Source organism: Coenobita brevimanus, chromosome 79 (genome assembly GCF_032717465.1).
Source record: "Coenobita brevimanus isolate Jiangsu-jjx chromosome 79, ASM3271746v2, whole genome shotgun sequence".
NCBI lineage: Eukaryota > Metazoa > Arthropoda > Malacostraca > Decapoda > Coenobitidae > Coenobita > Coenobita brevimanus.
Window position 1 is genome coordinate 22,682,988 of NC_137032.1, and position 11,164 is coordinate 22,694,151.

Here is an 11,164-nt window from a genome sequence, read left to right on the forward strand (position 1 = left end):
TGATTATTTTGTAATTTATTTTTGTAATATTCGTTTTTGGCTGTCCTTAAGATTTTTGTTAAATCATTCCAATGTTGCCTGTAAGATTCCTTATATGCTAGAGGCCATTTACTAGCTAGTCTTGCTAACATATATCTTTCACTGATACACATTTTTAAAGCAGGAGTTGTATATGGACTTATTTCACACTTATTATTTACATAAATTTCTCCTGTTGGAAAGTGTTTCTGAAATAATGTGCTGAATTCATGGAAAAATAAATTCTACGATTCGTTAGGACATGTACACTGCAATACATTATTCCAGTGTCGTCTCAGGTCCTGCTTGTTTTTTAATAGGTATGAAACCCCAAGAATTTGGCAATAGAGAGGCTGGTCTTATATTTCAGTAAAGAAACACACCGACCCTCTGTCAACTTTGATTATTTGTCAGCTAAGGACAGCGAGAAATAGATGTACTGAAACAGATGAAATTTTGTCTCCTAGTGTAGAATCTCATACCACCTATTATTCTGAACCATGCCACAAGAAGACTGAGTTACACATAGTCAAGTCTCACCTGCAACCTGGAGTGTGTAGAGGATAATCCTCCATAATCGCCTGGAATACCACTTCATCTTCCACTCATTAATTTTATATTTCCTATCAGAAACATATTTTCATATAATTTTTTGTGATCAAAAAGCCATATCAGGGGAAAGATTAGGTTATTTAATCTCTAGGGTCCAGCAGTCCTCCCTCTTACCAACAAATGCCCAAACACATTGTATGGCGTTAAATAACGAATCGTCGATAGGCTACAACTATGTCCTTCAGTACTGGTAAGATGGTATTTTTATTGAATGTTGATACATTTTGTAAAAAAAAAAAAAAATGAACAATGTTCTTCCAAGGGTCACTTCTCAGCAGGTATCCTACTACAACCGAATTACAACCTATTTTGGAATGTGATGATCGCCATTTTGTTTATCTCCTTCAGTTAAATATCAAGAAAATTTATTGTCAAACTGTTCTTTCAAAAGATGAAACAAAAATCTTCGGAAATATTCTGAAATATATTTCCTTTAGTGACTCTGAAACAGCCGCTTTATTGCTCCCTGCAAGTACCATCTTACAGTGCTACAGCATAGTTGTTGTTGTTATGTAAGCCAGGTCTGCTTGGCCGGGCAGACCATCAACTGCATGCAATCACCCCTGCAGGAGTGCCGTCTTTGCCGTGGGTCTACCCCCCAGAGGCTGTTGAAGCAGAAGAGGGGACAACATGGAGACCAAACCACTGCAAACCCCCTCGGCCCTTCACGGGGTCTGAATACCTTTCAGCACAACAAGTACAACAACACCATTTTTCCTACACTGATAAATGACTCCCGGCAGTCATTTCTCGACGACTTGTTCTAGCCAGGAACACTGAGAGCAATCCAGGACCCACCAACAAATACATATGTCCAACATGATCAAAACCTATCACGTTGGGCCGACAGACAAAGGATTCAGTTCAGTGCAATTCCTGCAAGAACTGGACCCATTACACCAGCACAATACTTGCATCCAGAAAACATTACACAAGCACCTGGACCTGCTCCTTATGCTCCTTCCCCCCACCCACTAACTCCCCTACCAACCCTACTCCTACTTCCTCCATACCTCCTCAGCCAAACCCACCAATCGTTCCAACACCATCCAATCCCCCAGCCCCTTCCATTACAACCCATCCTTATCCACCCCAACCCTTACCTCCATCACAACCTTCTCCTACCTCTTCCCCTCCGTCCACACACCATCTCCCCCCCCCCCCATGTTACAGCACCCAACGCACATTGCATACACAGTATAAACATCCTTCAATTAAACATAGATGGAATAAACACCAAAAAACAAGAACACACACAAATCATCAAACAACAAAACATACACATTGCCATCTTACAAGAAACAAAACTACACAGAACACAAAAAACACCAACATTTCATGATTTCGCCACCATTTGACAAGACCGGGCCGACAGCAGTGGCGGTGGACTTATCACCCTGGTAAACAAATCCATCAACTTTTCATATATCAGTGCACACACAAAGTCACTTCTCCCCTCACATGACACCACAACAGAAATACGATCAATTAAAATACGCACTGGTAACAAATAACACATAACAATCACCAGCACATACAAACCCCTCCAATCGTCCCCCACGGCACCACACAATTACTCTCCACTTATACACCACATCACTAACATACCCAACATCATCCTGGGTGGTGATTTCAACGCCAAGTCATCGGCCTGGCATGTCAACAACCCTGACATAGACAGAGGGCTGGTACTACAATCCCAGACGGATCATCTTTTCATACTGAAAATCTCCATCAACATATCCATATCCCACACCAAGCCCTCTTACTTCCATCGTCCTCAGACATCACTTTCTGCTCCCCAAACCTCGCCCCCACTACATCCTGGAGAGTGGTCAAAACCCTTGGATCTGATTACCTCCCAGTCATCATCACTACCAAAACCAAAATCACCCCAGCTGGCCACAGACACATGCACTAATTGTAAGACAACCAACTGGGAGGCCTTCACAACTGAAACAGAACAACATTTCAAAACACTAAACATTATACCCAGCACAAACATCAACACCCCTGCTCACACTTTCAATACAATTATACAAAACGCAGACAAAAGACACATCCCTAGAGGCAACGGAAAGAGACACAATCCCAACTTCACACCAAAAATTCAAGGCCTCATCAGTCAACGGGACACACTGTGACACTCCCCAACACCCCATACACAAGACACCGTACAACAAATACAAGAACTCAACACTCGGATAAACAATAAAATATCAGAACAGCAAACACTAAACTGGAATAATTATCTTCAAACACTTGACCACAAACCAAACACCAGCAAACTCTACAAAACACTAAACATCATCACACTCTCCAACAGCAACACTACACAATCACATGCTGCCATCACAACAACAGACACCATACCTTCAAACAAACAACAAGCAAACATTCTCATCAATCACATTTCATGTCAGCCATCTAAACACCCATCGCGACGACCGACGTATCATCCGACATAAGAGACAGTTCCCCACAGACCCAGACTACGCACTTTTCACTTACAACCAGACGAAGCTCACCATTAGCAACTTTAAACACTCATCTTCCTTTGGACCAAACATAAGCAACATTCGCCTTAAACACCTTGGATCACAAGGCATACAAGCACTCACCGACATATCAAACTACAGCAACTCACACAACATAATACCCAGCATCTGGAAGCATGGCATTATCATCACTATCCCCAAACCCAACAAAGACCCCACGTTACCTTCCTCACACAGACCCATCACACTCCTCTGCACCCTCTCTAAAGTCACTGAACGACTGGTACGACAACTGGTTACACCTCACACCCCCCCTAGCCCAAACACAACATGGCTTTAGGCTACTACACTCCAAAAACACTCTTCTTACACACCTTACACAGAGAGTTTTTGATGGCATGAATTCAGCTAGGCCACCACACAGAACACTCCTAGTCACACTAGACATTAGCAAAGCTTTTGATGCCATCCCCCGCCACAACCTCACAAACATAACATTCACAATAACACAAAAAGATGGTTGGCAAACTACTTAGCAGGCAGATGTGCACATGTAACATTTGCCGGTCAGTCTTCAAACATCAGAAACTTCACAAATGGCATCCCCCAAGAATCTGTTTTGTCCCCCACACTCTTTAACCTATACATGCACGACATACCCACACCTCACTCACCACAGATACACATAGCTTCCTGTGCAGATGATATAGCACTTACATGTACAAACCAAAACGCAAACACAGTTGCACACATTCTCCAGCCTTACCTCAACACACTACACGAATAGTTCACCACAGACAGGCTCAAAATAGCCTCAGCCAAATCCACAGTGACCCTTCTCACAAACTGGACAGCAGAACACAGTCACATTCCATACATCACCATAAACAACACTCCCCTACCACACACACACACACACACACACACACACACACACACACACACACACACACACACACACACACACACACAATCCTTGGTGTAATATACATCAAAGTCATTTCAACAACACATCACAAACATTATTAATAAAATGCCGCCAAGACTCAATGCCTTGAGGTCACTTGTCCATACGACATTTGGACACAAGGAAACCACCACTACAGTATACAAACAATATATACGTTCAGTAATGAATTAAGCAAGCCCTGCTTGGGCTCCTAACCCCACTAAAAGACACTACAACACTCTACAGACCATACAGAACAAGACCCTAAAAATAATCACAGGCTGCACAGCTACTACACCCAGAGGACACCCACATCAAGAAACGAAAGTCCTCAAAGCACATCCACACACCAAAGAACATCAAAACAATACCCATCACACGATGGGTCATCTCTCCCCCCTAGCCCGCCTCAGATCAGCTTCCAGAAGCATATCCATACTCGAATCACTCGTCGCTCCATTCAGTCACTTGAAGACAACACACAGCTGCATGTGTGGCCTCCTGATATTCACCCATCTGAATCCTATCTCCCTCGTGAGGACAGGGTCCACCTGGCCAGGCTGAGATGTGGGCATCATCCAGCCCTCTTTCAGTAAGTTACCAGAAGAGGCTGGATGACTCCGTTGCTGATGCCTGTCCAGGATGCAACACAGCACCCCATGATATTAAGCACATTATAGAAGACTGCATTGCACACAATCAGCTACGCCAACAACACAACATACACTCCTTGAGAGCTCTGTGGGAAAGCCCGGTCTCAGCCATGGCCTTCCTTAGGGACTTGGGGCTGTTCGGCCAGACTGCCAAGGGAACAACTACTACTACTACTACTACCCCTGCAGGGTCACCCGGTATTATGGTGTTAACTTGATGACAGTACCTAGGACTATCTTTCTTTCTCTCTCTCTCTCTCTCTCTCTCTCTCTCTCTCTCTCTCTCTCTCTCTCTCTCTCTCTCTCAACCGCAGGAGTTCCACTGAAGCATGTGGCAAGGACTTAAAAGCATTCGCTCCCTTGGCTAGATAAGAAGAACAAAGGGATCAGACCAAGAAGGTTGTGGAATTTTCCTTTGGGCTGTACTTTTTCAGTATAAGCACTTTGTACTTAGATCCATTTCCCTGTATTTTCGCTGTTTTACTCCACCTTTCTCCTAACCCAGGTTATGGTTTTCTACATACTGGACCAATATTACTATTCTTTTAACCCACTCAGTGCCCTTGGATCAATATGAATTTTGGATGACTAGAGAAACCTGTACTTTTCGCAGGTTAAATCATCCAATATATTTTCATTATGCCAGGAATCATACGCGGGACTCTCAGTTGAGAGCCAGGCAGGAATCCACTATGCCACGACCAGGTAAAAGTTTTTTCACATTGTCACAATCTTGTAACCAATGTCCCTCCTTCCCCACTGTTGGCCCGAAGAGGGTGAGATAACCATCTGGTCGTGGCGTAGTGAACCTTAGAGTTCCGTGTTCGATTCCCAGCACAGTAGTAATATACTGGATGATTTATCCTGTGTAAAGTATAGGTTTCTCTGTTCATTCTGACTTGCCGTAAGTGCTTGGTATAGATTAAAAGAAGCAACTCGCCAGAGTGCCAGGGGGTTATCTCATCCTCTTCATGCCCACAGTGGGGGCGGAGAGACTTTGGTTACAAGATTGTGACAATGAGAGATAACTTTTACTTGGTCGTGGCATAATGGATTTCTGCCTGACTCTCACCCGGAAGCCCTGAGTTCGATTTCCGACATACTGGTAATATATTGGATGAATTGTGGATAATCCAGACAATTTTCAGCTGTACGAAACGCCCCACTGGAAAAAAAGTAAAAGAACATGGTAGGGGTGATGGTCAAGTGGTGAGAAAAAGTTAGTTTTTGTTTGGAAGGACATGAGTTCCAGCGGCGGCTGGAACGGGAAACATTCTGATTAACTGAATATCAGTAATAAGAGTCTTTGCTGATTTTCCACAAGACCCTTCAACATGGCATGAATATACTCCCGTTAATACCACCTACCCATTGCTATGTGAAACAGCACGAACATACAGGTATATTCAATATGGACAATAGTTATCAGCACAGAATTATATCATGTGAAGATGTTTATAACACGAAAGAGGGCTGCTGGGCCTCAGGATACGAATTTTTGCAAACGAGTTGGAAAAGAAACCCAATGAAGCAACTGTCTCTTTATGTAAATGTTATTGGAGTTTAGAAAATATTCCCGTGTTTCACATCATCAAATGTTTGCATAATGCAGATTGTTGTTTTTCTACTCACATAATGCAATTGCCTCTGAATAATAAAATGCATTCACTTAACTCGCACACAGCATTATTAAAGGATTACTTCACTCGCTTTTCCTTTTTGATTTAATATTTCACCCTCTCCGTAAACTTGTCCACCAGTGTAAGCACTACCACAGGCAACTAACTGATATCACTCTCCACTTCATCAGCAGTATCTCTCCAACGATCTGCACATTGCCTTTATCTATTCTGCTGTTGCCAGAACGACTTTTACTCTGATATAACCAAATGGCACATTTCTTTTTCCTTTATGATTAAGGAGGTACAGTTCTGGCCGCAATATTTAATAAGAGGATTACCGAAGAATAATCTATTATCACTGTTTTACGTGCGTCACAAAACGCCAAATAAATTAGAGCAAAACACGCATAAATTTTCCCTCCTTGTTACAAAAGTAAGTTATTGCCTCAAGCGATTCATGGTCAAGGTAGCTCAAGTATCTATTTTAACTAACACCGAATGATTTTATTCGGTTGATAATGAGTCACAAGGAATTAAGAGCATTAACTAACAGTCACCACGAACCCTCCTTTGGTCAGATAAACTGTACCATGTTTTTCCCGCAAAACCACGATTATTTTTTTTTTAAGTTGAGAGTGACTTATTAAAACCTGAGAGAGTCGATTAATCACTAGAATAATTTACTGCACGTAAATGACACCCAGTATAAGTCTAGCACTCTCACGCTCGTATGATTCATTCTAAGGTGACAAAAAATACTAGCGCTGTCTCGATCAAAAGACAATTAGTAGTATATGCCAGTAACACTCTCAGACTAATATGACTCACGCTAAGCTCCACAGAATCGTCTAGTGTTAGCAGATATAGAATACCGGAGTTGTTACGACTATATGTTAATGACGCCGACATAAACACTCTCAGGATTTCGTAATCAACTCTCAGCTGAATAAACTATAATTACGACAACTGCAACAAAATACTGGCCTTTTCACTCTGATGACGTGTATTTCATTTTATTCTTACTATCTTCAGATGATCCTATGGAGGCTTAAGATAGACTTTGAAACGAGAGGGTTTGATGTGGCCATAATTATTCCCTTCACAACGAGGGTGGTGCTGGAGAGGGATGCCTTCTCGCGGAGGCGCTGACTTAGGGCCGTACTATAAAAGCTAAACGTCAGTATTGCCGAATGTGAGCGTCTGACGTTCCCGTGTTTCGTACCATATAAAAATTTGCTGTTCACGCCAGACGTTCATCTGCTGGTTATGACGTAAAATAGTATTGGAATGTGACAGGAGAATAAACGCCACAAGAGACACCCCTTTCGTTTTCGTTTTCGTTTTTAAAGGCTCCAACATGCTTGCATGTGTCGGCCTTGGTCACCTAATGGCGGCTCTCCATGCTGCACGATCCATTGCAGCCTCCCTGTTCAGTCCCTTAACCCTAAGGTCACACTTAATGACCTCGTCCCATGTCTTTCTCGGTCTACCCCTCATAACCCCACCCCCAATATTAACACTTCTCACCTTCCTCACCCAACTATCATCCCCCATCCTCTCCACATGTCCAAACCACCTCAATCTACCTCTCCTCATCACAACACCAATACACTCCAGTCCCATCCTACCTCTCAACTCTTCCATTGTAAACCCAGCCCCTCCAGGCCTTGGACATGCAGGACGCACTGCACATCCACCTAATCATTGTCATTTCTGTACGTCTGAGCCGGCGAATGTCTTCCTCCTTCACTGCCCAGGTCTCACTGCCATACAGCATTACACTCCTAACACACGCTGCATACAAAGACCCCTTAGCACGTAGGGAGAGCCCCCTCAATGTCAGGAGAGGCAAGAGCTCCCTGAACTTCTTCCAACCACTTCTCACCCTAGCCACAGAGCTAGCTCCAGCCCCACCTCCAGCACACAACATGTCTCCTAAATAACAAAACTCTTCCACACACTCAAGAGATTCACCAGCAAGTTCAATTCTTTCACGTCTGACGATCTCCACCTGCTCACCCCGGCACGCCGTACACATAAAATCAGCATTATCTCGCAGTCTACCTCTGATACCACTACATCTCTTATGCACCCATTTATCACACACACCGCACAAGATGGAATTACTTCCCACGCCCTTGTGGCAAACTGCACATGGCCACTCTCCCTCGTCTTTGACAGTACCGCCACCAACCCTAGATATCATCACTTTTGTTTTATCTGCATTTACCCTTAAACCCTTTTGCCCCATACCATCTCTCCACTTCCTAAACCTTTCCTCCGCCTCCCTTTCATTCTCTGCAATCAACACCAAATCATCAGCATACAACAACTCCCACGGAGTCCGTTTCTAAAGTCACGTGAAAGGGCTTCAAGTACCATGATAAACAACATGGGACTCAAGACTGACCCCTGATGCACACCAACATTCACGGAAAACTCATCACTCAAATCTCCATTCACTCTCACCTGGGTGTGAGCACCCACATACATGGCCATAACCACCCTAACCAGCCACTCCTCCAAGCCAAGCTTTCTCATTGCCCACTTCACCACCTCTCTAGGGACTCTGTCAAAGGCCTTTTCCAAATCAACAAAAACAAAATAAAGATCCCTTCTCCTACCAATATATTTTTCCTGAAGCTGTCGAACAATGAATATGGCATCAGTGGTCCCCCTACCTGGCATAAACCCAAACTGCATCTCATCAATATTCACTCTTTCTCTAATCATACCTTCTAAAACTCTCTCCATTACCTTCATTATCTGATCTAAAAGCTTTATACCTCTATAATTCCCTCTTTCCAGGGCATCACCCTTCCCTTTATACACATTTACAATTACACTCTTCAGCCAATCATCTGGGACAACACACTCATAAATAATCCTATTTATCAGGTCAGTGACTAAACTCACCCCTATATCGCCTGAGGCCTTCAACATTTCGGCAGTCAACCCAGACACACCTGCTGCCTTCCCCCACCCTCATCCTGCCTATTGCCTCACTCACAGTAGCAGTATCAATCAAAGGCCAAGGGCCAGACACTGGATCTGCTGGCTCCAAACCTTCCCTGTCCCAGTCAAACTCCTCATTCAACAACCGGTTATAATGCTTTCTCCATGCTTCTTTAATATCCTCACTGTTCACCACTACCCTTCCTTCATCATTCTTCACACACTGCTCACCTATGATATCCCGATTATCCCTCTTCACCTGACCTGCCACCCTAAATATATTTTTCCTTTCCCCATGATTTAGGTTATCAAGTAATTGTCTCTGTGACTCAGACTTTGCCCTGTATACCTCTCTCCTAGCCCTACGCTTGGCAGCCAAATATTCCTCTTTGCTACCACCCTTCTTCCATTCCCGGAAAAGCCTTCTTTTCTCCTTAATTGCAGCTTCTACACCCTCATCCCACCACTTAAATATTCATAAATATGATAGCTGGTTTTTCCGTTTATAAACACTGAATAATTCGGGAATAAAATTTACCTTGCCATGCTAAAATATACTAGATATCCAGAGCTGTTCAGAAAATTTTACAAGACTGAGCGTTTCTGTAGCGAATACAAGTAAACAAAATTTGCCGTGTGTCAGGGTTGCCATTCGCACGATAATTATCGTACATGTACGTTGAACTGCCTCTGGTACCATGTACGTACCATTTCATATTATCGTACTTCTGTACGATAATTCTGTGTTTTGATGGCATAAAAAAAAATATATAATTAAAAAGCCTTTTCATCAAGCGTAAATCTTTTCCATAGATAGTATGTTATCTGTAAAATAAGAAATCGTAATTTTCCTTAGTGTACGCAGGGTAACTATGTCTGTGAGATAGCTAGGCTTGTTGTACTTGTACTGTACAAAATGTACAGGCACATTTCGAGTCACATTGACGATTGACCGTTACTTCAGTTTTTCCGTGCAGTGTCAATGAGAGACTTATTTAATGTCAATAAAAATATTCCCGTTAAAGTTTCGGGTAATTAATTGTTTGTATATAATGCAATTCAGGAGGCATTTATTTTGATACAGAGAAAGGAATAGTTAAAGAATTTTTGTGATTGTATACAGTATAAAAGAAATATTTATTTTGATACCAAGAAAGAATTACCTAAAAGTATCTTGTGTAATCTGTGATTTGTAAATAGTGTAGAGGAATTGTTTATTTTATTTAATAAATTTTGATGAACTTATTCACCTTTTCTAAACTGAATATTGCTGTATAAATCTCCCTTAAATGATACCTGCTGTATACAGTATTTACATTAGCCATTACATATATCAGAACTTTTATGAATTTCCATTTTTTTCTTTTTTATTACATGAGACTAATGCTGTTTATATAAATTTCAAACATCACTGAAGGCATGTTGTGTTGGTAAGAACTCCATCATTTATCACCATCATATTACTGTAGAGCGTAATATAGTAGTAGCTGTAAAAATATACGATAATTTTCACAAGCATCCGATATATTTGTACGATAATTTGGGTGGAAAAACGATAATTCTGAAACATCAGTATGATAACTCGATCAATAAATTCTGGCAACCCTGCCGTGTGGTGTAGAGATGGAAAACTCGATTCACTTCGGTGACTCGAGTTTTTATGAGTCACTCACCGAAGAGAATCGGGTAGTTGAGTCACTCGATTCACCAAGTCAGTAGCCTGGCTGCAGCAACCGTTACTTCTGCCAGCCGACTAGCCGAGCAAGTCGGTGTTGGGTGAGAGAGCGTAGCTCGCTCGCTCAACGCTCGGTTAATCATTGAATGTTGCCAACTCCCTCCTATTCATTATTGACTAGC